Genomic DNA, 25,148 nt, shown 5'->3' on the forward strand with positions numbered 1-25,148 from the left:
AGAGAGAGCTGCACAGTGATGCTAGGTGACCAATTGAATTACAACTTACCTTTTAGTAGACATTTGACCTAGCCTATCACCTTGGTTAGGATTGGCGCCCAAAAGACTCACAAAGGGCGGGACCCATACTCCTTGGTAGCTAGGGAGACAGTATGCAACTCTCCACTGATCAGATGTCTTTACCTGACCTGACCCACCCTTGTATTTGGGCTTTGTTACCTGAGGTTGATTTCCGGGACTTGTTTTTAAGTAAGTCCCCTGGGAGAAGGGGAGCAGGGACAGCTTAAGGGTTAAACAACAAGGTTATTGTGTAACCTCAATTGAAGCCTATGGCTAAAATATAAAAATATAAAATAGGTCCTTACACCACCCACTTCGCTCAAAAAACACAAAGTCAAAAATAAAACTGAGTAATTCCTAGACAGTGAGAGAGAAGCACACTGACTTCACCTTAGAACCCTTCTGAGGGCGGTGCTTGGCGGGGGTGGGGGCGTGTGGGGGGGTTGGGGGTGGATAATGGGACCTCTGAGGGTGTGGCCCAAAGGGCAGGGCCCTTTGGGAAGGGGCTTTCTGGGGGAGGGGCCCTTCTGGGAGCAAAGCCCTGGGTGGGGGTGTTCCCTCTGGGGGCAGGGCTGGGAGCAACCCCAGAAACCTGGCCCACAGAGAAGCTGGTCCTGTCTCTCCCTCTGCTCCCTTTCCCCAGGGACCCCTAGGCTTGGAGACTAAAGTCAAAATTAAAGCCATATGTCTAAATGGTTCATACTGTGGTTGGGTAGTGTTTTTAACATATTAATTGACTGGTTTTTCTCAGTATTTGTCAAACCTTTCCCAACTCAAGGCTTTCTCTTAAGCAGCAGCGCAAGGCTGGCCCTTCAGTTGGGTCAAGCTATTTGGTGATTCTGTGTAAAAACCCACCCTCTTGCGCTGCTCAGGAGGGCAGTGTTGCATCCTAATATAAACATAAATATATATCAAAACTTTTTACAAATTATATTTATATGTATACATTCCATTCTATGTTTACATATATATGTATAAAATAAAAATAAAAATATTGTTTAAAAGGCTGTTTTGCTGGGCGCCTGGGTGGCTCGGTGGGTTAAAGCCTCTGCCTTCAGCTCAGGTCATGATGCCAGGGTCCTGGGATCGAGACCCGCATCGGGCTCTCTGCTCAGCGGGGAGCCTGCTTCTCCCTCTCTCTCTGCCTGCTTCTCTGCCTACTTGTGATCTCTGTCTGTCAAATTAATAAATAAAATCTTTTAAAAAATGCTGTTTTGCGGGGAACCTGGGTGGCTCAGTCCTTAAGCGTCTTCCTTCCACTCAGGTCATGATTTTAGGGTCTTGGGATTGAGGCCCACATTGGGCTCCCTGCTCAGCAGGAAGCCTGCTTCTCCCTCTCCCACTCCCCCTGCTTGTATTCCTGCTTTGTCTCTCTGTCAAATAAATAATTTTTTAAAAAGAAATACTTTATTTAAAAAAAATAAGTAAAATGCTATTTTGCCCTCTATCCTGGTAAGATGGAACACATTCCTAACAAGAGATCTTCCTTGACTCCGTGATAAAAATTTAACATTGTCTTAATGAATCCTCACAACATCCGCCCCCCCAACCCTTCTCAGATGTTACAATTAAGGTTCAGTGAAGTCCAAACACTGGGCCTGAGGTAATATATCCAGTATGTGGCCTCTTGCCATAGTCTAGCAGCCCAAATTGGGGGTGAGGGTGTTTGAGTGTCATTGGCCAGGATGCAAAAGCTGAAAGATGAAAAGAAGGGTACTCTTGCTTTTTGGCCCCAAAAAAAGAGGATTTAGAAAGAAAGAGACCAGTCGCCCAAAGGAGGAGGCTCCACACTTATCCCAGCTGGGCAGAAGTCAGAGCAGAAGGGAAACTCCCATCACCAAGGAGAATGGGATTCTCCTTCATACAAAAGCATAGGATCCCTCTCACCTGATATGTTTCTGTCCCATAGTCGTCCCCCTGTGCTTGCCCCATAATATCATTCTCAGGAAATGGCTGAGAGATACATTCAACTTGCAGAATTACAGCAAATAAAGTAATCTTTGACCCATCCTGGGAGCTTCTGATTACTGGGAGGGGCCAAGCCATCCTAGGGCAAGTGCACTCATTTCAAGAACCAGTAAAATGACTCCAAGAGTATCATAAAGGCTAGTGATCATGACTGGTCCAGAAATATTTCTGGGAGTCCCTTTTAACATCCCTCCCATCATTTCTTCTCATCTCCAAGGGAATGGTACTTAGGTATTCTGAAAGAAATATGCATGACTAGTAAACTGTGTGTGACCCCGCCGCCTAATTCATCCCTCACCAGCAAATAACTGATGGTTTGAAGGATGAATACTCCCCTGGCAGGGCAAGAGCTGAAGCAGAATGTATGGGGCGAGGCGGCTCTTCCCCCTGGATATAAATAATTAAACCCAGTAGCCACCCTTCCTGCCTGGCCACTGTCATTTAGGTATGGCTGATTATCCCTAAATGGGAATGAGATGGGGGCGGGGGTGGGGGAGGGAAGCAGGTGATGGTCAAAAAAACTACAGTAGCTGCCACTGAGGACATAAAATGCAGCATTATGATGCTGTTGAATCAGAACATACCACTACCTGAATCTGTAGCTCTTTGAGGATTTGCAAATCAACTAATTATATTTTTCTTGGATTCTTCCCATACAATTAGAAAATTTATAATAGAGTCCATGAACATTATTAGTTTTACCATTTTAAACCAGCAATCACACTTTGATTTTTACAACAAAAGCAGAAATATAAACACACACATTTGGATCAGTTTTCTGTTAGTCTGTCCGGACTTCAAAATCCTATTCCTCAACATAATGCACACCAAAGTTCTGGATTAAACAAGAAATTAGATGGCACCTGAACACTTGGTTTAATATTCTCTAAAGGACTATGCAACTTATTTCTTACATTATGACATTGTTTTACAAATATCCACACTTTTTAATGTTAATATTTTAATCATGATTAAAAAATCAAACATAAAAATTTCTACTTTTTGCTTTTGCCCCCTCCATTTGGAACTTATTTATAGCCTGATAATTCAAAGGTCCCCATGTTTATGAAAATCTGGACAGAAATAGCTCTAAGATCCCATTCAGAACTTGATATTAATCTAAGTCTTTTGGCTCCATTTATCCTGAGAGCAAAGAGTAGGACAAAGGATTTGAGTACTGTTAGTTTATCTGGGGGATTATCCAAGGTAGAAAAGAATGGGAAAGTGAGACAGTGAAGAAGCAACTTTGTCAAAAAGGTACATTGTTGATATAATTGTTGTGGATAGAAAATGAAGGCTTGCTTTTACTGAAAGTTCCTGAGAAACTTCTTTAAGTTGTCCTCATGAAGACCTGAAAACTGACAATTTTATCTATGGTTCTTATTTCCACTTCACTGAGAGCTGTCCTCGGAGGACATTAATTCTCCTACACTTTTGGGTTGTGTTGGAGACATTCTAAAATGAGAGAGAGAACATGAGATGCTATCCGTGTTACATAACTGTGATTTCCCATGGAACTATCCACCACAGGTGTGGCTATAATCAGGTGTTGGGCCTTGATATCAGAGGTATTTGAGGCAGTATCATTTTAGGTTAATCACTATATCTGAAATTTCCAAAAACTTAAACTGATGAAAATTTGATTATAAATCTACAAATATAACAATAAATCTACTGTATTCAAATTATTTTCATAGAAATTCACAGAAAAGCATCAATTGATTAATATTTAAATGTTACAAAATACTGAACTGAAAGAGTTTGGTCATATAACAACGTGTAAGAAGTAGAACTTAGGTTTAGGTTAGAACTCAGGATGCATTTGAGACTCAGTTAAGAAATTGAATGGAGGGACGCCTGGGTGCCTCAGTGGGTTAAGCCGCTGTCTTCCACTCAGGTCATGATCCCAGGGTCCTGGGATCGAGCCCCAAATCGGGCTCTCTGCTCAGCAGGGAGCCTGCTTCCTCCTCTCTCTCTGCCTGCCTCTTTGCCTGCTTGTCATCTCTCTGTGTCAAATAAATAAAAAAAATCTTAAAAAAAAAGAAATTGAATGGATGTCTGACTATCTTATAGGTTTGCTAAAAATCAGTGACTTTGTGTTCACTTGTGGCTATGCAGGAATTTTTAACTTTCTCTAAGAAGCTATTAGATTTGATTATATAATGGCAGTAAAGGATGGGGAAAAGCAAAGTACAAACCCCATAAAGACAAAGACACAGAGTATGAGAAACGAGTAATAGATAAGAAGAATCAATGCATTTGAGGAAAATGGGAATTGAAATACACAATGATTGTTGATTTTTTCAGATGGAGAAAACAAATCTAGCTTGCAAGAAGGAAATAACAGAAGACATGTTGTGATGTGATACAGAATCCTGGAAAAGGCAGTAACGTGGAATAAAGGAGTAGGGAGAGCATATCAGGTAATTTGGATAGGAAGGAGTTAGGAGATAATTGCTTGATAAATTTTATATGGCCCACTTAAATGCACAGATTTCTCTTCTTTAATTTATATGGAGAACAGGGCGTCCTTTCTCTTCCCTTTCAGAGCACCAGAGGTGTACTCTTTCAGACTGAAAACCTGAAAAGCTCAGGACTCAGTTGCTTAAGCACAGCTGAGAGAACATATTTCAATTAAGATTTACATTTTGCTTTATGTAGTAGACTGTCAAAAGTGGTTTAACCATAGTTTTTCATTTAACAAGAGGACTACAGAGAGTGTTTTCGGGTGTTGGTTCAGAGTCTTAAGAAAGTCCAGTGAACTATCTTAAAGGTTTTCATGGCTTTTTATTCACGGTTGCAAAAATTGCTGTTGGAGTTCTCACTATTAAGCCCACATTTCTGGCAGAAAGATAGAGGTAAAAGAGAATGATATCTTGTAAGACTGATACTTTGTCATATGGTTACAATGTAACTAGAAAAGAGACAATAAAATATTTGATGTTGTTTTAAGTTTCCTGTTGTCAGTCCCTCAGTGCTTTCTGATATTAAAGGAAAAAGTAGATGGATATTGACCTGGCAACTATCAACACCTGTCAGTCTCTCTTGGATAACCAATATCTCTATAATCTCTTCTTCCCAGTAAAAAAAAATATATATATTCATAACCCACACTGTGCCATCTCAAGTTACTGCACCAAGATAAAATTACAATGATTTTCAGTCATTCCAAATGGACAGAATACCCTTCCTTATGATATCATGTCTTATAAGATGGATATTGCTACCAATATACCCAGATGTGACTGTGGAAGATACAGGAAAAAAATAATAATCTTTATACATTCCTTGGGTTGACCCTGTTTACACAGATGCATTACTATTAGAAAAGGTTGGTTTGGGACATTGGAATGAATTTACTTAATGGGTCTGTATGTAATTGGGTTGGAGGAAATTTTTAATTTCTACAAAAATTATTAGAATTCTACCTTATTCTCTTTTGTTAATTTTCACATGTTAACAAAGCCAACGTTTTTGTCTAGCAGACAAGATCTTAAATCCTAACAAAACTCAATTTTTTCCTTTTTTTTAAAGTTTGAGAGCCTCATGTTCTCTCATGCTGCTTTAAATACAACTCAAAAAAAGGGAGCTAAATGGGGCAGTAAGACCAGACTTTTTATTTTATTTTATTTATCTTATTTTTAATTAAAAAGTTAAAGATTGTATTTATTTATTTGAGAGAGAGAGAGAGCATGAGTGGGGCAGGGGGAGGTAGCTGCAGAGAGAGACTGAGAAGTATACTCCCTAATGAGCAGGAAGCCCAATATGGGGCTTGATCCCAGGATCCTGACTGAGATCATGACCAGAGACAAAGGCAGGTACATGTGCAAAATCCCTTTTTTCTGGGAAACAATACTTTACAAGAGATGTTTGAAAAAGTACTGGGGAATCAACTTTAATCGGAGATACAAAAATTTAATTGACTTTTGTAAAGCTACAGGGATCCAAATGATGGGAATCCCAGCCCGTTTAGGTTGTGGACCACAGAGTATTCTTCTCTGTAATATTTTATTTTCTTCCATGTCTACTAACTCCAGTCCAAGTTCACTGATCTCATTTTAGATAGTGCAAAACCTGGCAAAGAATACCAAACAAGTGCCCAATATTCTACATTTATTATATCATTTCTAACATATAGAAGTGTGTTATCAAGGCTGGTTCTGTGAATGAACATAGTTATGCTAAAGTGTGTTTTTTTCTCCAAGAAATTAAATGCATGATTATCACACAATTATAAAATACTTGTGTCAAGAATTTTTATTCAAAAATTAATAAGAGAAGCAGATATTAAAACTAGTTCACATGGTACTTTGGGATATAAGTAGAGTTGTGTAGCAGAAGTGCTCTGGGCCCATAATTTGGGTTATAGAATTTATGTTTTCTAATGAAAAATCATTAACTTGCATTATTGTTAACAAGAATCTTGTGCATTACCATCAGTTTTCTATATTATAACCTGTTGCTCTACAGTTTGTAAATAACTTTGTCAATAGCAAGCTAATAAACGGTGTGACTCCAAAGGATTGAGATAATCTCCAGAGTTTCTGCTACATAATGCCCAGGACTCCATTGAAAGGACACCTAAGAATTAATTTTGCCCAAAAATTTGATCATTGTTTTCACTGTCCTTACCTATTTTCCAAACCTAGTCCTTTTGATCACCTTTCACTCTGTGGACAACCCTGTATCTGATTGACTTGTTAATTCTGGGAATGTTTTGCAGATTAATTTGCTTGCCAGAGGTGGTTCCTCTAATTGATGTCTAAGAACCCTAATTAGTTAAGAATACTTTTTTTTTAACATTTTCATTGCTATTTGTTATTATTATTATTGCTAATATCTCTATTATAAATAATTCACAAGGGCATCTATCTGACAAAAGACAAAGAGCTGGCTACTAGTAGAAAAAGTACATTTGACTCTGTCAGTGAAAATGGTAAAGGGATTTGAGAAAATAAGGCAAAGCACTGGAATCATGTGTTAAAACTTGAAATATTATAGACACATTTACTTAATTTCTAATACTGTTGTTGCTTATAATTAAATAAGATGTTTTCCATGAACCACGCATTACAGCAAATATGTTGTTTATACAGATTAAATTTTCATCAAAATGGATGCCTGGGTGGCTCAGTTGGTTAAGCAGCTGCCTTTGGCTCAGGTCATGATCCCAGCGTCCTGGGATTGAGTCCCGCATCGGGCTCCTTGCTCGGCCGGGAGCCTGCTTCTCCCTCTGCCTCTGCCTGCCATTCTGTCTGCCTGTGCTTGCGCTCTCGCCCACTCCCTCTGATAAATAATTTAAATCTTAAAATAAATAAATAAATAAATAAATAAATTCTCATAAAAAAATTGTAAGTGTATTTTATTGTAAGATCATGATCAGCATTTTGCAGATGAGAAAAATGAAATTTGGAAATGTCTCTTCAAATCCCTCATACAATATCTGGCCTAGATAGAAGGATATACTATCACAATTGAGGAAGATAATTGAGATTACTTAAAATGATAAACTTTATTGTTTAGGGTTTTTTAAAAGTTTGCCACAGATTCAGATTCTTTTAAAATATGTATCTATTTTGTGTACAGAGAATGAACTGAGAAGTAAAAAGAAAGTGATATATCAGTGCTACCAACTAATGGCTATACTATCATCACCTTATTTATGAACAATGAAACAGCGTGCAATATTTAAATCAATTTAAATAAATTCCTATTCATTTTATATATTTATAAATTTAAATAAATTCTTATTTATTTATTATTAAAGAAATTCCTCTAACAAACAGTATATGTTGAAGGTTCCTAGCAGAAAAGTGTTGTACTTCATGGAAGTAATCAGAAAATATGATCTAAAATTCTGCTTTCAAGGGCGCCTGGGTGGCTCAGTGGGTTAAAATTCTGCTTTCAAGAAGCTATAACAGTAAGTACTGAGCTTTAGCTATTATATGCTATGGATGAATAACTGAAATCTACATTTGAAACTAATGGTACACTATATGTTAACTAATTGAATTTTTAAAAGATAGTAGAAAAAATACCACTATTTCATAAAACAATATTCCCAACAGGCTCTTTTGCTTTAAAATACTCACTTTGTAATGAGGGTCATTACTTTTGTCTAGCCAATTCTTACATCACTGTTTATCCCTTCTCTGCTTTATTCCTTCCCAGTATCAATAAAGGCTCACTTGGGGTACCTGGAAGCCATGAGAAAGCTTGTAATAGATCTGGCTGGCTTTCACCAGCAATTTGACCACCATGTGCACAGGGAAGTCTATTGATAAAGGCTTTATTGCAATAAATTGCAAATACATGGATGATTTTTAATTCTCTTTCTTGAGGTCTTGTTTCATGATAATAAATTTAGGGTGGCTTATTGGAATGGATGTTATTAACATATTTTCATAGTTCTAAGTACATAGAATTGTAAAATAGATTAATGAATGTGGCATTACTGACAACTGTCCTCATTTTGAAATCAAATTACAGTGTACTGAGCTGAGGAGGCAAAGCAGATTTGGGATTATGAGTGAACTAATTGAAAAAAGTCTTAGGGGTGTGATCAGACTATTGGGTAATTCAGTAGAAAAATGTCAACTGATTGAGATTCTGTGTTCCCTGATTTCAGAGAGAAGTTAAGATAAATAAGTAACACGAGGAGACTAGGAAGCCAAACATAAGTGAAAATTTTGTGCCAGGGTGTGTATACATCTGTTTATCTTCTTGCTTTACCATTAAGGTTGTTCCTAGAGGAGAGTTTAAATATGTGTTGGAGCTAATCTCTGTGGATTACACAAGAAACCACATCCTACAGCTCTCCCTGAAACACCCCTTATGATTTCAATGTAACTTGGTTTTTGCATTTTTAGAAATAACAAAATACTTTGCAAACTCCTCTACTTTATTATTTCTACAAGTTACCACCACAAGTGAGTCAGCTGGCTCCACATTTTAACACAGTGACAGTCACAGAGGAATGGAGGAATGAGTCGAGTTATCAATATATGTGCTTTTAAGAAGTATGACAGGGTAGCAGCTATTTCCAGGAACCAAAACATGGGTCAGCAGCTGTGCAGGAAAAGTGGTGGAATAAATGACTCATTTCAGAGTTCTATAACATATTAGTTCTATAATGTATCTTCAGCACCCAATTACCCGCTTTGATCTAAAGATAAGGATTTACAGTTAAGGTCCCATTTATGATTTGACTGGTAGGGTCTGAAGAATTTTTACTATTGTTTTGACTATTACTTGAAACCTATAGTAGTACTTGGGATATGTGTTGTGTAATCTGTGAACATGTGCTAATTTTAGATTAGATAATTCCTGTCTCAAACCCCTGTTAATTTGTTTGTTTTTGATTACTTGTTAGTGGTTTCAGTAAATGGATATATCTGAACAATAGCAAAGCCACTATTAAAATAAGTTATTATTATATAGAGCATGGAATTGCACATTCCTCCTTTGAATCCGACAGAGTTTCACCATATCCTTAACAATTTGGGGAAAACATGCTATTATTTTTCTTTATAAAATTTCTCCTGTTAGGCTGTGATGATTGTCATCAGCAGTAACTCCTCTGAAGGCTTTGTCAAAAGAGTTGAAAAAATTGGAAAGGTGTGAAGGTAGCTGTTTGCTGAATATAAAGAGAAGAGCATTGAAGTACAATTCACATTCTTACTTCTCTTTCTATGCTTTCAGATGTTTGACATTTGAAAATTTTGCTTCTAGAAGAGATGCCCTATATAATTCTTTTTTTTAAAATTTTTTATTTTTTATAAACATATATTTTTATCCCACGGGGTACATGTCTAGGAATCGCCAGGTTTACACACTTCAAAGAAACCTTAAGCCCAGCAGGAGAAGAGAAATCGTAATGATCAGAGCAGAAATCAATGAAATAGAAACCAAAAAAACAATAGAGCAAATCAACGAAACGAGGAGCTGGTTCTTTGAAAGAATTAATAAAGTTGATAAGCCCCTGGCCAGACTTATCAAAAAGAAAAGAGAAAGGACTCGAATAAATAAAATCATGAATGAAAGAGGATAGATCACAACTAACACCAAAGAAATACAAACTATTATAATAGCACACTATGAGCAACTCTATGCCAACAAATTTGACAAACTGGAAGAAATGGATGCATTCCTAGAAACATATAAACTACCACAACTGAACCAGGAAGAAATAGAAATCCTGAACTGACCCATAACCAGTACGGAGATTAAAACAGTCATTAAAAATCTCCAAACAAACAAAAGCCCAGGGCCAGACGGCTTCCCAGGGGAATTCTACCAATCATTTAAAGAAGAAATAATTCCTATTCTCCTGAAACTGTTCCAAAAAATAGAAATGGAAGGAAAACTTCCAAACTCATTTTATGAGGCCAGCATCACCTTGATCACCAAACCAGACAAGGATCCCATCAAAAAAGAGAGCTATAGACCAATATCCTTGATGGACACAGATGCAAAAATTCTCACCAAAATACTAGCCAATCGGATTCAACAGTACATTAAAAGGATTATTCACCACGACCAAGTGGGATTTATTCCAGGGCTGCAAGGTTGGTTCAACATCCGCAAATCAGTCAATGTGATACAACACATCAATAAAAGAAAGAACCAGAACCATATGATACTCTCAATAGATGCTGAAAAAGCATTTGACAAAGTACAGCACCCCTTCCTGATCAAAACTCTTCAAAGTGTAGGGATAGAGGGCACATACCTCAATATCATCAAAGCCATCTACGAAAAACCCACTGCAAATATCATTCTCAATGGAGAAAAGGTGAAAGCTTTTCCACTAAGGTCAGGAACACACCAGGGATGTCCATTATCACCACTGCTATTCAACATAGTACTAGAAGTCCTAGCCTCAGCAATCAGACAACAAAAGGAAATTAAAGGCATTCAAATCAGCAAAGAAGAAGTCAAATTATCATTCTTTGCAGATGATATGATACTATATGTGGAAAACCCAAAAGACTCCACTCCAAAACTGCTAGAACTTGACAGGAATTCAGTAAAGTGTCAGGATATAAAATCAATGCAAAGAAATCAGTTGCATTTCTCTACACCAACAACAAGACAGAAGAAAGAGAAATTAAGAAGTCCATCCCATTTACAATTGCACCCCAAACCATAAGATACCTAGGAATAAACCTAACCAAAGAGGCTAAGAATCTATACTCAGAAAACTATAACGTACTCATGAAAGAAATTGAGGAAGACACAAAGAAATGGAAAAATGTTCCATGCTCCTGGATTGGAAGAATAAATATTTTGAAACTGTCTATGCTACCTAAAGCAAGCCCTATATAATTCTTACTTTAAGGAACAAGTTGCTTTTATAATTTTTAAATTATTCTACCATTCAAGTATTTTCATTTAAATTAAATTCAATATCATTTAAAAAATAATCAAAAGTGCAGCCAGTATTCAATTCCTGGGCTAAATAATTTTAGAAAGCTTTGTGTTATTGAACCTACAGAGTTTTTCTGTAGTTTTAACTCTTTCTTTCTGTGATTTTTCCCATTAGTCACGTAAGTGACTGCAATATAACAGACATTGAGGATAAAGAAGTACTGAATAGAACAAACCTTGGCCTCATGAAGTTGAGAATCTAGCAAGGGAGTCAAACAATTCAATCATTCAGAGACAATTTATTGAGTGCCTGGCCTAAGATGAGCACAACAAAACCCCAGCTCAGAGGAATCATTTTAATGGGAGAGATAGATAATAGGTAAGCCAACTTAAAAAAAATTGTACTGGTTTTTCTTTAATAGTGATGCATATTTGAACTAAATAAGCACATTTTAAAAAGAGCAGTGATTGAGAAGAAGAGGTTTTTTAACTGAGTGGTCCGAAAAGGACTCCCTTAAAAAGTCTGTTTTGAACAGATTTCTGAATAATATCAGCTATGAAGCTGTGTAAAGATCTCAGGGGTGGGTGATTTTTCCAGTCAAAAAACTGTAAAGGCTCCAAAGTCACAATACAGCTGTAAGTTTCTCTAATAAAGTAACTTCTGACAAAGGATGAGAAGAAATAACTAACCCAGGTTTGAAAGAAAAGGGACAGACTTTCTATGGAATTAATATTTAATTAAAGCTCTAAAGGACAAAAATACACTAGAGCAAAATCCTGGTGATGCTGATATACCTAATGAAAGATCATAAACAAGGTGTGGGTAGCAAAGAGTGTGTGGGAATGTTGGTAAGAACAGTGGGGAAGAGTCATCCCTGAACATGTTCTTAAATGAAGCAATTCTTGTGTTGTTTTAAAAGGTAAATTGGAGTTTGTCTAAGTGATTAGAGAAGGATGCCTCAGCTTATGGAACTTCGAAGCCATAAAGATGTGATAAACTACTGCAGATATTTTCATGTATATTTGTTGTTGCTTCTAGTACTGGTGATCTAAAAACTCCTACTTAAGACAACTAAAAATCCAGACAAAATAGCTTTTAAAGTTAAAAATATCAGAATGATTATAAAAATAAGTGAGGGATTACTGGGCCAATATACGAAATACAATGAGAGCCTAGAGATATATGCCCTGAAGCCATTTTAGCTATGAGAGCATTTGAAACTGCTAAAACACACTGAGCTGTGTTTTTAATAGACTCTTGATACTAGAGAAACAAAATTCAAAATCCAGCAACAATCAAGTTTGAGGACTTTGGTACAACCCAAATTTAAGTTGAGATCCCCAAAGCACAAGGAGAAGCAGAAATAAGACTATAGCCTGCCTTGCCTTCTGTGTAAACTGAGAAAGTCAGTCACTGAATTTGGAGTATGATTGTCTTGTAGAGTCTCAGATATAATAGAAAATCCTGCCAAGGAGGACCATACCATTATTATAGCTCTTAATTATCCCTACTCAATAAGAGTTTCAAATATAATGTCTTGAACATAGCAAAATGTAACAAAGCACGCAAAGAAAAACCATTAACAAGATTTGATAGACAAAATGGGATTAAGTATGATATTAAAATGATCAATAAAGATTGTAAAATGGCTTGATTACTCTGCTCAAAGAAATGAGAGGGGAAGCAAATTGAACAAAAAACTGAAACTAAAAATGATATTGAGAAAGATTTTATAAATGAACCAAATGGATACTCTAGAACTTTAAAGATATGACAGCTAATTTAAGATACCACAGGGGTGCCTGGGTGGCTCACTTAATTAAACCTCCAATTCTTTTCCTTTTATTTAACACCTTAATTTTATTTTATTTCTTTCATTTTGGCTCAGGTCATGATGTCAGGGTTGTGAAATAGAGCCCAGAGTTGGGCTCTGTGCTGAGCCTGGAGCCTGCTTAAGATTCTTTTCTCTTCTTTTTCTATCCCTCCCTGCACTCTTGCTCGCTCGCTCTCTCTTGCTTGCTAATAAATAAATAAATATATAAATATATAGATAATAGACAAAGCAAAATAAAAGCAGATTATGGAAATAAATATAAAGATTTTGAAATGAAAACAAGTTCAAAATAAAATAGAGAAGACCTACACAGCTAAAAGTTCATTCAAAAATCTACTATTAAAGAATTCAGTATGACACAATGTTAAGATATCAAAAGATTTGAGCATGTACTTTACAGAAAGGGTAATCCAAATGGCCACTCATATATAAAAACTGTTTATCTTTATTATGAATCTGGAATTAAATTAAAATTAAAATTAAATTAAAACCTAGAATGGCATACTATTACACACTTACCATATTGGGCAACAGTAAAAATGTCTTGCAAGAATGTGAAAGAATGACAGTGCCCATAATAAAAACATTTGAGGTAAGTTGTACAATATTTAGAAAACTTAACAATAAAAATAAAAAAAAATTGGTCCATTCCTAGAAACACAACATGGAACTAAATGAATATTTTCACCAGGATATGCAAACAGATGATTATAGTTATTTCATTCATAACAGCAGATCAGCAGTGGTATATTTGCACAATGTTACATTAAATAAGAGAGAATATTAACAACCTGGGAGGAGGGGCTAGGTTGTTATCATAAAGAGATCTTCTATGGTGCTGATTATGTTCTATTTCTCAAAATCTTTAAGTTAAAAAAGTTTTCCAGTTTATATCTAGATAGATAGAGAGATAGATAGATAGATGATAGATAGACAGATATCCCAGAAGCTGCAATGCTAGGCTAGGACCAGGCTTTAAAGGGCTTTTCTATACTCTACTAAATACTTTAAACCTTTCATTATATCATAGCTCAGTGTTCAAATCTCCATTGGTTTCCTCAGTTTCCTAATATTTCTCTTAAGGTGACCTGATCTAGACTTTTGATCACCTTTGTCTAAATATTTCTATTTTAACAAAGTCCTTTTTAACACTCAGAGACTGAAACTTAGAAAAATACTCTGTTATCTCACTAGAGTGGAAAATATATAGTTACCCATTAACTAATGATATCCATGTCTACATTAGATCCATGACATTTTTAATTCTTGGGAGCTTTTGGTTAAATGAATTTTTTAAGCTTCCTTTAAATGAAGCTTTAAGCCACCACCACATGAATAAAATTGAAGAACTAAATGAAAACAAGCCAAGTATTTACAGAGTAATAGAATGTGCAGTGGAAAGAGTACAATTCTGAAATCATAAAGCCTAAATTAGTGTGATGCATCTTTACTAGCCATGTAATCATAAACCAGTTATCTAAATTGTGTTTCCTCGGTTTTTTCACCCATGAAATGGTGATGATAATACTTATTATGCAGAGTTGTTGTGTGGCTGTAATGAAGCATGGAGCATGAGAGTCTCATATTCCATGCTAAAATGATAGCTATTTTTATACTTATAATAATTCTAATAATAGTAATTAAATTGTTCAAAATGATAATATTCATTTATATTGAGGCATTGTATTGACTATTCATAGACACATTTACCAAAATAAATTTCATTTTACTTTACCCCCCCTGAGGATATATATTTTCTAATTCAATATGAATCTCATTATGAATAATAATTATCATGATAAATATGCTGATTTTTCTTCTATTTATTTTTAGGGAAGTATCCTAAACTGTTGAACATAAAGAAACTTAAGCAAGTCTGTCTTATTCAAAATTTGCATGCTGCTTTCTTATGAAACTAGATTATAGAGTTGTATGAAATAAATTCATGCAGTTAAGATATTTATGTTTGGAAAACTGGGTGGTCAGTTTAGTATCTCAAAAGAAGATTTTAAATTTAAACCTTAAAAATGAGCTCTTTCAGCCTTATTTATAGACCATCCTTCATGCTTCATAAGTATTCCTTCATTGTAAACTAAGTAATAGTTTTTGTCACAGTGTATATAACTAAAATGGATTTTATATTCTATTATTTCAGAGTTAGTTGCAGTTTCTACTTCCTTACTTCCTTTTTTGAAAAATAGATTAATTCTACAAAAAGTTTTTTCCAGCTTTATTGAAAAATAATCGACATATTATAATTTGTAAATTTAAGAAATGATTTCTTATAACATTGCAAACTTTTAACATTGTGTAAATTTTGTACAATTTGATAAATTGGTATACATCTGTATTGCAATATAATCTACATAAAAATGTTAATACATCTACTATCTCATATAGTTGCCACTGTTTTTATGCATGTATCGTAAGGAATTTTAAGATCTACTCTCTTAGCAACTTTTATGTATATAGTACAGTAGAGATAAACTTCAGAGTTCTTGTGGGTTTTGTTCCAGACCACCTCAATAAAGAGATTATCTCAATAAACTAAGTCAAATTATTATTGTTTTTTTGGTTTCCCAGTGCATATAAAAAAATAAACACTATACTGTACTGTTCAAAAGCATTATGTCTTTAAAGAAAAACAATGTATATACCTTAAGTAAACTAGTTCTGAGTTTTTAGTGGGTCGTAATTACTGATCACAGATCACCATAACAAATACAATAATAATGAAAAAACTTGAAATATTGCAAGAATTACCAACATGTGACAGAGAGACACAAAATGAACAAATGTTGTTAGAAAAATGGAGGCAGCAGACCTTTTTTATACAAGAATCCTATAAAATTTCAACTTGTAAGAATGTGATATATGCAAAGTTTAATAAAGGGAAGCACAATAAAAAAGTATGTATATATTATTAACTATGATCATCATGCTGTACATTAGATCCCCAGAACTTTTTCATATTATAGTTGCAAGTTTGTACCCTTTGACCACCTTACTCCACCCCAGGTTCACCCCTTGTCAACTCAACTCTAAGTTTCTATTAGTTTGCCTTTTCTTCAGATTCTGTATGTAAGGGATATCATAATACATAAATTTAAAAAATATATAAAATCTTTGAAATATTTCACTTAGTATAATACCTTCAAGATCCATCCATGCTGTTGTAAATGGCAGTATTTCTTAATTTTTCATGGTTAAGTAGTAGTATTCCATAGTATATATTTACCATACTTATTTTATTCATTCATCCATTAATGGATACTGAAGCTATTTCCATCTCTTGCTTAGAGTTAATAATTTTATAATGAACATAAGAGTGCAGATATGTCTTCGAATAGTGACTCCGTTTCCTTTAGATATATACCTAGAAGTGGGATTACTGAATCATATGGTAATTTTACTTTTAATAATATGAATCATCTCCATACTGTTTTCCATACAAATTTATATCCCTATCACAGAGCATAAGTTCCCCATTTTCCCCAATATTTAACAAAATTTTTAGTTTTAATTTTTTGGTAGTATATATTCTAATAGGTAGTAATATCTTGCTGTGTTTTCCAGAAGTAAACAACAACAACAACAACATAATGACTTTGCCCTGAGTTTTTACATTGAGCACTTTTTAATGCTCCTGTTGGTCATTTATATAACTTTTTGAAAAAAAAAGTCTATTGAGATCCTTTTGCTATTTTTTAAATTATATATTTTTTTCTATTTGTATCTGTTGGTTATTAACCTCTTTTCAGATATAAGATTTGTAAGTATTTTCTTCCATTCTGTGGATTGTGTTTTTATTCTCTCTCTCTCTGTCTCTCTTTTTCGGCAATTCAGAAACTTTAGTTTGATGTAATACCATTTATTTATTTTTGGTTTTTTACTTGTGTTTTTGGTCTGGTATCCAAAAAACTATTGGCAAGACCAATGTCAAGGAGAATTTTTCCTATATTTTCCTTTAGGAAATTTAGTTTCATGCATCACATTTAAGTCTTTAATCTATTTCAAGTTAAGATTTATGAGTGATATAAGGCTCCAGTTTCATACTGTTTTATGTGACTATTCAGTTTTAAATATCATCTATTGAACAGACTATCCTTACCCATTACATATGTTGGCCCCTGTCAAATATTAGGTGACTGCATGAAAGGATTTATTTCTGGACTCTCAATTCTGTTCTACTTGTTTATTGGTCTGTTTTTATGCCAGTATACTTTATTGTTTTGAGCTTGAGGGCTTTGTAGTATAATTTCAAATCAAGAAGTGTAATTTCTCTTCTTCATTCTTTCTCAGAACTGCTTTGATTATTTGTTGTCTTTTATGGTCTCATATAAATTTTAGGATTCTTTACTTACTTCTGTCAAAAAATAATATTGGATTTTTTTTTAAAGATTTTTTATTTATTTATTTGACAGAGAGAGATGACAAGCAGGCAGAGAGGCAGGCAGAGAGAGAGGAGGAAGCAGGCTCCCTGCTGAGCAGAGAGCCTGATGCAGGGCACGATCCCAGGACCCTGGGATCATGACCTGAGCCGAAGGCAGCGGCTTAACCCACTGAGCCACCCAGGCGCCCCTAACTTTGGATTTTTGATAGGAATAGAATTTACAGATGGTTTCCGGTAGTATGGACATTTTAACAATGTTAATTCTTACCGTTCATAAATATGGGCTATCTTTCCATTTGTATCTCCTTCAATTTCTTTATCAATGTCATAGTTTATGGGGTACAGATCTTTCATCTTCTTAGTTAAAACTTTTCCTAAGTATTTTATTATTTTTGATGCTATTGTGAATTAGATTGTTTTTCATCATTAGAGTGTAAAAATGCTCCTGTCTTGTGCTTACTTTGGCAGCACATATACTAAAATTGGAATGATGCAGAGAAGATTAGCGTGATCACTGAACAAGGATGACATGAAAAACTGGGAAGCATTCCACATTAAAAACAAAACAAAACAAAACAAAATTCTTGTCTTTTATATATTGATCTTGTATTTGGCAGCTTTACTAAATTTGTTTATTCAAATATTTTTGTGACGTTTTTAGGATTTTTTTACATGTAAGTTCATGTTATCCAAAAAAGGAAAATTTTATTTCTCCTTTTTTTTTTTGGAGTCTTTTATTTCTTTGTGCTCCTTGTTTCTCTGGCTAGGACATCCAGTACTATGTCAAATGAGAGTAGTGAAAGTGGACACACTTGTCTTGTTTCTGATCTTTAAGGTGAAAACTTTCAAACTTTTTTGATTGAATATGAGATTAGCTCTGGGCTTGCAAAATGTGTTTTTTAATTGATTTTTTAAAATTTTTTATAAACATATAATGTGTTTTTATCCCTAGGAGTACAGGTCTGTGAATCACCAGGTTTACACATTTCACAGCACTCACCATAGCACATACCCTCCCCAATGTCCATACCCCCACCCTCCTCTCCCAACACACCTCCCCCCAGCAACCCTCAGTCTGTTTTGTGAGATTCAGTGTTTTATGGTTTGTGTCCCTCCCAATCCCATCTTCTTTTATTTTTCTTTTCGTACCCCCCAAACTGCCTATGTTGCATCTCCACTTCATCGTATCAGGGAGATCATATGATAGTTGTCTTTCTCAGATTGGTTTATTTCGCCAAGCATAATACCCTCTAGTTCCATCCACGTCATCACAAATAGCAAGATTTCATTTCTTTTGATGGCTGCATAGTATTCCATTGTACATATATACCACATCTTATTTATTGATTCATCTGTGGAAGGACGCTTAGGTTCTTTCCATAGTTTAACTATTGTGGACATTGCTGCTATAAACATTTGGGTGCATGTCCCCCTTCAGAATGCCACGTTTGTATATTTAGGGTATATACCCAGTAATACAATCACTGGGTCATAGGGTAGTTCTATTTTCAGCTTTTTGAGGAACCTCCACGCTGTTTTCCAGAGTGGTTGCACCAGCTTGCATTCCCACGTACAGTGTAGGAGGGTTCCCCTTTCTCCACATCCTCGCCAGCATCTGCCATTGACTGACTTGTTCATTTTAGCCATTCTGAAAGGTGTGAGGTGGTATCTTATTGTGGTTTTGATTAGTATTTCCCTGATGCCGAGTGATGTGGAGCATATTTTCATGTGTCTGTTGGCCATTTGGATTTATTCTTTGCAGAAATGTCTGTTCATGTCTTCTGTCCATTTCTTCATTGGATTATTTGTTCTGAGGGTGCTGAGTTTGATAAGCTCTTTATAGATTTGGGATACTGGCCCTTTATATGGTATGTCATTTGTAAATATCTTCTCCCATTCTGACAGTTATCTTTTGGCTTTGTTAACTGTTTCCTTTGCTGTGCAAAAGCTTTTTGATCTGATGAAATCCCAATAGTTCATTTTTGCCCTTGCTACCCTTGCCTTTGGCGATGTTCCTAGGAAGAAGTTGCTGCTGCTGAGGTCAAAGAGGTTGCTACCTGTTCTCTCCTCAAGGATTTTGATGGATTCCTTTCTCACATTATGCTTCTTCATCCATTTCCAGTCTATTTTCATGTATGGTGTAAGGAAATGGTCCAATTTCATTTTTCTGCATGTGGCTGTTCCATTTTCCCAACACCTTTTGTTGAAGAGGCTGTCTTTTCTCCATTGGACATTCCTTCCTGTTTTGTTGAAGATTAGTTGACCATAGAGTTGAGGGTGTATTTCTGGGCTCTCTATTCTGTTACATTGATCTATGTCTGTTTTTGTGACAGTTCCCTACTATCTTGATGATGACAACTTTGTAATAGAGCTTGAAGTCTGGAATTGTGATGCCAACAACCTTGGCTTTCTTTTTCAATATTCCTCTGGCTACTCGAGATATTTTCTGGTTCCATATAAATTTTAGGATTATTTGCCCCATTTCTTTAAAAAAAAAAAAGGATGGGATTTTGATAGGGATTGCATTAAATGTGTAGATTGCTTTAGGTAGCATAGACATTTTCACAATATTTGTTCTTCCAATACAGGAGCATGGAACATTTTTCCATTTCTTTGTGTCTTCTTCGATTTTTTTCATGAGTGCTTTAGAGTTTTCTGAGTATAGATTCTTTGTCTCTTTGGTTAGGTTTATACCTAGGTATCTTAGGGTTTTGGGTGCAACTGTAAATGGGATTCACTCCTTAATTTCTATTTCTTCTGTCTTATTGGTATAAAAAAAATGCAACCAATTTCTGTGCATTGATTTTATATCCTGACACTTTACAGAATTCCTATACAAGTTAGAGCAGATTTTGAGTGGAGTCATTTAAGTTTTCCACATACAGTATCATATCGTCTGCAAACAGTGATAGTTTGAATTCTCTTTTGCCAATTTGGCTTAATTTCGATGCCTTTAATTTCTTTTTGTTGTCTGATTGCTGAGGCTAGGACTTCTAGTACGATGTTGAATAGCAGTGTCATGATAACGGACATCCCTACTGTGTTCCTGACCTCAGCGGAAAAGTATTCAGTTTTTCTCCATTGAGAATGGTATTTACAGTGGGTTTTTCATAGATGGCTTTGATAATATTGATAATATGTAATTTCTATCCCTACACTTTGAAGAGTTTTAATCAGGAATGGATACTGCACTTTGTCAAATGCTTTTTCAGCATCTATGGAGAGTATCAGATGGCTCTTGTTCTTTCTTTTATTAATGTGTTGTATCACATTGATTGATTTGCAGAAGTTTAACCAACCTTGTAGCCCTGGAATAATTCCCACTTGGTCGTGGTGAATAATCCTTTTAATGTACTATTGAATCTGATTGGCTAGTATTTTGGTGAGAATTTTCGCATCTGTGTTCATCAAGGATATTGGTCTGTAGTTTTCTTTTTTGATGGGATCCTTGTCTGGTTTTGGGTTCAAGGTGATGCTGGCCTCAGAAAAAAAGAGTTTGGAAATTTTCCTTCCATTTCTATTTTTTGGGAACAGTTTCAGGAAAATAGGAATTAATTCTTCTTTAAAAGTTTGGTAGAATTCCCCTGGGAAGCCATCTGGCCTGGCTTTTGTTTGTTTGGAGATTTTTGATGACTGTTTCAATCTCCGTACTGGTTATGTGTCTGTTCAGGTTTTCTATTTCTTCCTGGTTCAGTTGTGGTAGTTTATATGTCTCTAGGAATGTATCCATTTCTTCCAGATTGTTGAATTTGTTGGCGTAGAGTTGCTCATAGTATGTTCTTATAATTGTTTGTATTTCTTTGATGTTGGTTGTGATCTATCTTCTTTCAATCATGATTTTATTTATTTGAGTCCTTTCTCTTTTCTTTTTGATAAGTCTGGAAAGGGGTTTATCAATCTTATTAATTCTTTCAAAGAACCACCTCCTAGTTTCGTTGATTTGTTCTATTGTTTATTTTTGTTGGTTGTGGGTTTTTTTTTGTTTCTATTTCATTGATTTCTGCCATGATCTTTATTATTCCTCTTCTCCTGCTGGGTTTAGGCTTTCTTTGTTGTTCTTTATGCAACTCCTTTAGGAGTAGGGTTATGTTGTGTATTTGAGATCTTTCTTATTTCTTGAGAAAGGCTTGTACAGCTTTATATTTTCCTCTCAGGACTGCCTTTGCTGTATCCCACAGATTTTGAACATTTTTGTTTTCATTATCATTTGTTTCCATGAATTTTTTCAATTCTTCTTTAATTTCCTAGTTGACCAATTCATTTTTTAGAAGGATGCTATTAGTCTCCATGTATTTGTGTTCTTTACAAATTTCCTCTTGTGATTGGGTTCTAGTTTCAGAGCATTGTGGTCTGAGAATATGCAGGGGATGATCCCAATCTTTTGATAATGGGTGAGATCTGATTCATGACCCAGGATGTGGTCTATTCTGGAGAATGTTCCATGTGCACTAGAGAAGAATGTGTATCTGTTATTTTGGGATGGAATGTGTTGAATATACCTGTGATGAACATCTTGTCCAGTGTGTCATTTAAGGCCTTTTTTCTTGTTGATCTGTTGCTTGGATGATCTGTCCATTTCAATGAGGGGAGTGTTAAATTCCCCTACTATTATTTTATTATTGTCGATGTGTTTCTTTGATTTTGTTATTAATTGGTTTATTTAGTTGGCTGCTCCCATGTTAAGGACATAGATATTTAAAATTGTTAGGTCTTCTTGTTGGACAGACCCTTTGAGTATGATATAGTGTCCTTCCTCATCTCTTATTATAGTCTTTGGCTTAAAATCTAATTGATCTGATATAAGGATTGCCACCCCAGCTTTCTTCTGATGGCCATTAGCATGGTCCATTGTTTTCCACCCCCTCTCTTTAAATCTGGGGGTGTCTGAGGTCTATGAATAGTATCTTGGGCAGCATATTGACGGGTTTTGCTTTTTATCCATTCTAATACCCTGTGTCTTTTGATTGGTGCATTTAGGCCATTTACATTCAGGGTAACTATTGAGAGATATGAATTTAGTTGCATTGTATTGCCTATAATGTGACTGTTACTGTATATTGTTTCTGTTCCTTTCTGATCTACTACTTTTAGGCTCTCTCTTTGCTTAGAGGACTCCTTCAATATTTCCTGGAGAGTTGGTTTGGCGTTTGCAAATTCTTTCAGGTTTTGTTTGTCCTGGTAGCTTTTTAATCTCTCCTTCTATTTTCAATGATAGCCTAGCTGTATATAGTATTCTTGGCTGCATGTTTTACTCACTTAACACTCTGAAGATATCATGCCAGGTCTTTCTGGCCTGCCAGGTCTCTGTGGATAAGTCTGCTGCCAATCAAATGTTTTTACTGTTGTACAATACAGACTTCTTCTCCCAGGTTGATTTCAGGATTTTCTCTTAGTCATTAACAGTTGTAAATTTTACAATCAGGTTACGGGGTGTGGACATATTTTTATTGATTTTGAGGGTCATTCTTTGTATCTCCTGGATTTTGATGTTTGTTCCCTTTGCCATATTAGGGAAATTCTCTAGAAATTTCTCTCCAATATACCTTCTGCTCCCCTCTCTTTTCTTCTTCTTCTGGCATCCCAATTATTCTAATGTTTTGTCGTCTTATGGTCTCACTTATCTCTCAAATTCTCTCCTCATGGTCCAGTATTTGTTTGTCTCTCTTTTGCTCAGCTTTTTATTCTCCATCATTTGGTCTTCTGTATCACTAATCCTTTTGCCTCATTTATCCTAGCAGTAAGAACTTCCATTTTTTATTGCACCTCATTAATAGCTCTTTTGATTTCAACTTGGTTAGATTTTAGTTCTTTTATTTCTCTAGAAAGGGCTTTTATCTCTCTGGAGAGGGTTTCTTTAATATCTTCCAGCTAGAACCCTGAGAGTTGTCATTCTGAACTCTAGTTCTGTCATATTACCAATGTCTGTTTTGATTAGGTCCCTAGCCTTTGGTACTGCCTCTTGTACTTTTTCTTGTGATGAGTTTTTCCACCTTGTCATTTTGAGAAGATAAGAATATATAAAGGAGCAAATAAAATGCTAAAAGGGTGGCAAAGACACCAGGAAAATGTGCTTTAACCAAATCAGAAGAGATCCCAAGTTGTGGGAGAACGAAAGGGGATAAAAAAGAAGTTCTAGGGGGAAAAAAGGTTTAAAAAAAGAAAACAAGGAAAAATATTACAGAAGAAAAAAATTATATATATACTAGACTTGTGAATAGAACAGGGTCACTCACTTAATTTTGGGAGTATTTTGGTCTCTTAGAAGAAACTACCTCCAAAGATTTTAAAGGATGAAAAACATAAAACAGTAGGCACAATGACGGGATGGAACAAACCTATAAATATGAGTTAAAAATTTAATTTCTAAAAAATAAGTTGATAGAGCAAGTTGGTGGGGACAATAAAGAAAAATAAACTGGAGAGAATTTGCTCATGCTGGACAGTAGAAAAATCTTGGAGCTAGATTTAGGGTATATTTTGGTCTATTAGGAGAAGTTATACCCATAATTATTTAGAAGAAAAAACCCTATGTGTAAAAAAATATATAGTTAGATACAATGGAGGATAAAATATGACTATAATAATGAAGGTTCAAAATAGATTATTATTTTTGTAAGGTATTTTTAAAATAAACTCGTTAAAAAATCATTGAAAGACGAATATGTAAAAGTTAAAAAAAAGTAGCAGAAGAAAAAAGAAAAAATATATAACTGCAAGACTAAAGAATCATTGGGAGAAAGCCATGAATTCCTTGTTTTGCTTTCTCCTCCTCTGGAATTCCACTGTTCTCTTTAGTAAGTGAAGTTGATCTTGACTGGGTTTCTTGTTGGTCTTCTGGGGAAGGGGCCTTTTGTATTGATTCTCAAGTGTCTTTGCCCGAATGGATTTGTCCTGCCCTTACCTAGGGTAGGGCTAAGTAATCCGGGAACTTTTGATCCCTGAAGGCTTTCCGTAGAGTTCTGGATGATGAAATGATAATGGCGGCCTCACAATCCGGCCCAGAGGAGTGGAGAGCTCAGGGCCCTGCTCCTCAGTGCACCTTCAGAGAAAAGTGCTTAATCACCCCCATCTTCCCGGCCTCTGGCCATGCTTGGAGAAAAGCGCTCTGTCATTCGCACTTGAAGAAATGTCCTTGGTCATTCTCATCTCCCTGGCCTCTGGCCGTGCTTGGAGAAAAGGGCTCAATTACTCCTGTCTCCCTGGCCCTTGGCCATGCTCCAAGCTCACCCTGCCTATTCCTGGTTCAAAGTAACCCTGGGTTGAGAGCTCACTCCTCAGCTTTGTCTCTGTAGCCGGCTTCCCCACTCTAATACCTGTGAATTCTGTGACATTCAGATACCCCTGGTCCTTCTGTGACCCTGAGGGACCTGGGGCTATGCTGACCCCACTTGGGCTTCACTCTGATTTAGCCTCTGGGGTGATATCCTTCAGTGGATCAAATTTAAAAAGTCCTGATTTTGTGCTCCATTGCTCCACAGCTTGCCTGGAGCTGGTCCCACCCCCCGCAGTCTACCTTCCCTTTC

General features: G+C 35.7%; 1 non-coding gene across 1 annotated transcript; it reads left to right on the forward strand.

Annotated features, from left to right (window-relative positions):
- The first annotated feature begins 18,077 nt into the window (after window positions 1-18,077).
- Window positions 18,078-18,184, forward strand: LOC131822316 (U6 spliceosomal RNA). The gene has a single exon (XR_009350194.1). It is a non-coding gene; the product is annotated as a U6 spliceosomal RNA (small nuclear RNA).
- Window positions 18,185-25,148: the final 6,964 nt, after the last annotated feature.

Source organism: Mustela lutreola, chromosome X (assembly GCF_030435805.1).
Source record: "Mustela lutreola isolate mMusLut2 chromosome X, mMusLut2.pri, whole genome shotgun sequence".
In the NCBI taxonomy this organism is placed as follows: Eukaryota; Metazoa; Chordata; class Mammalia; order Carnivora; family Mustelidae; genus Mustela; species Mustela lutreola.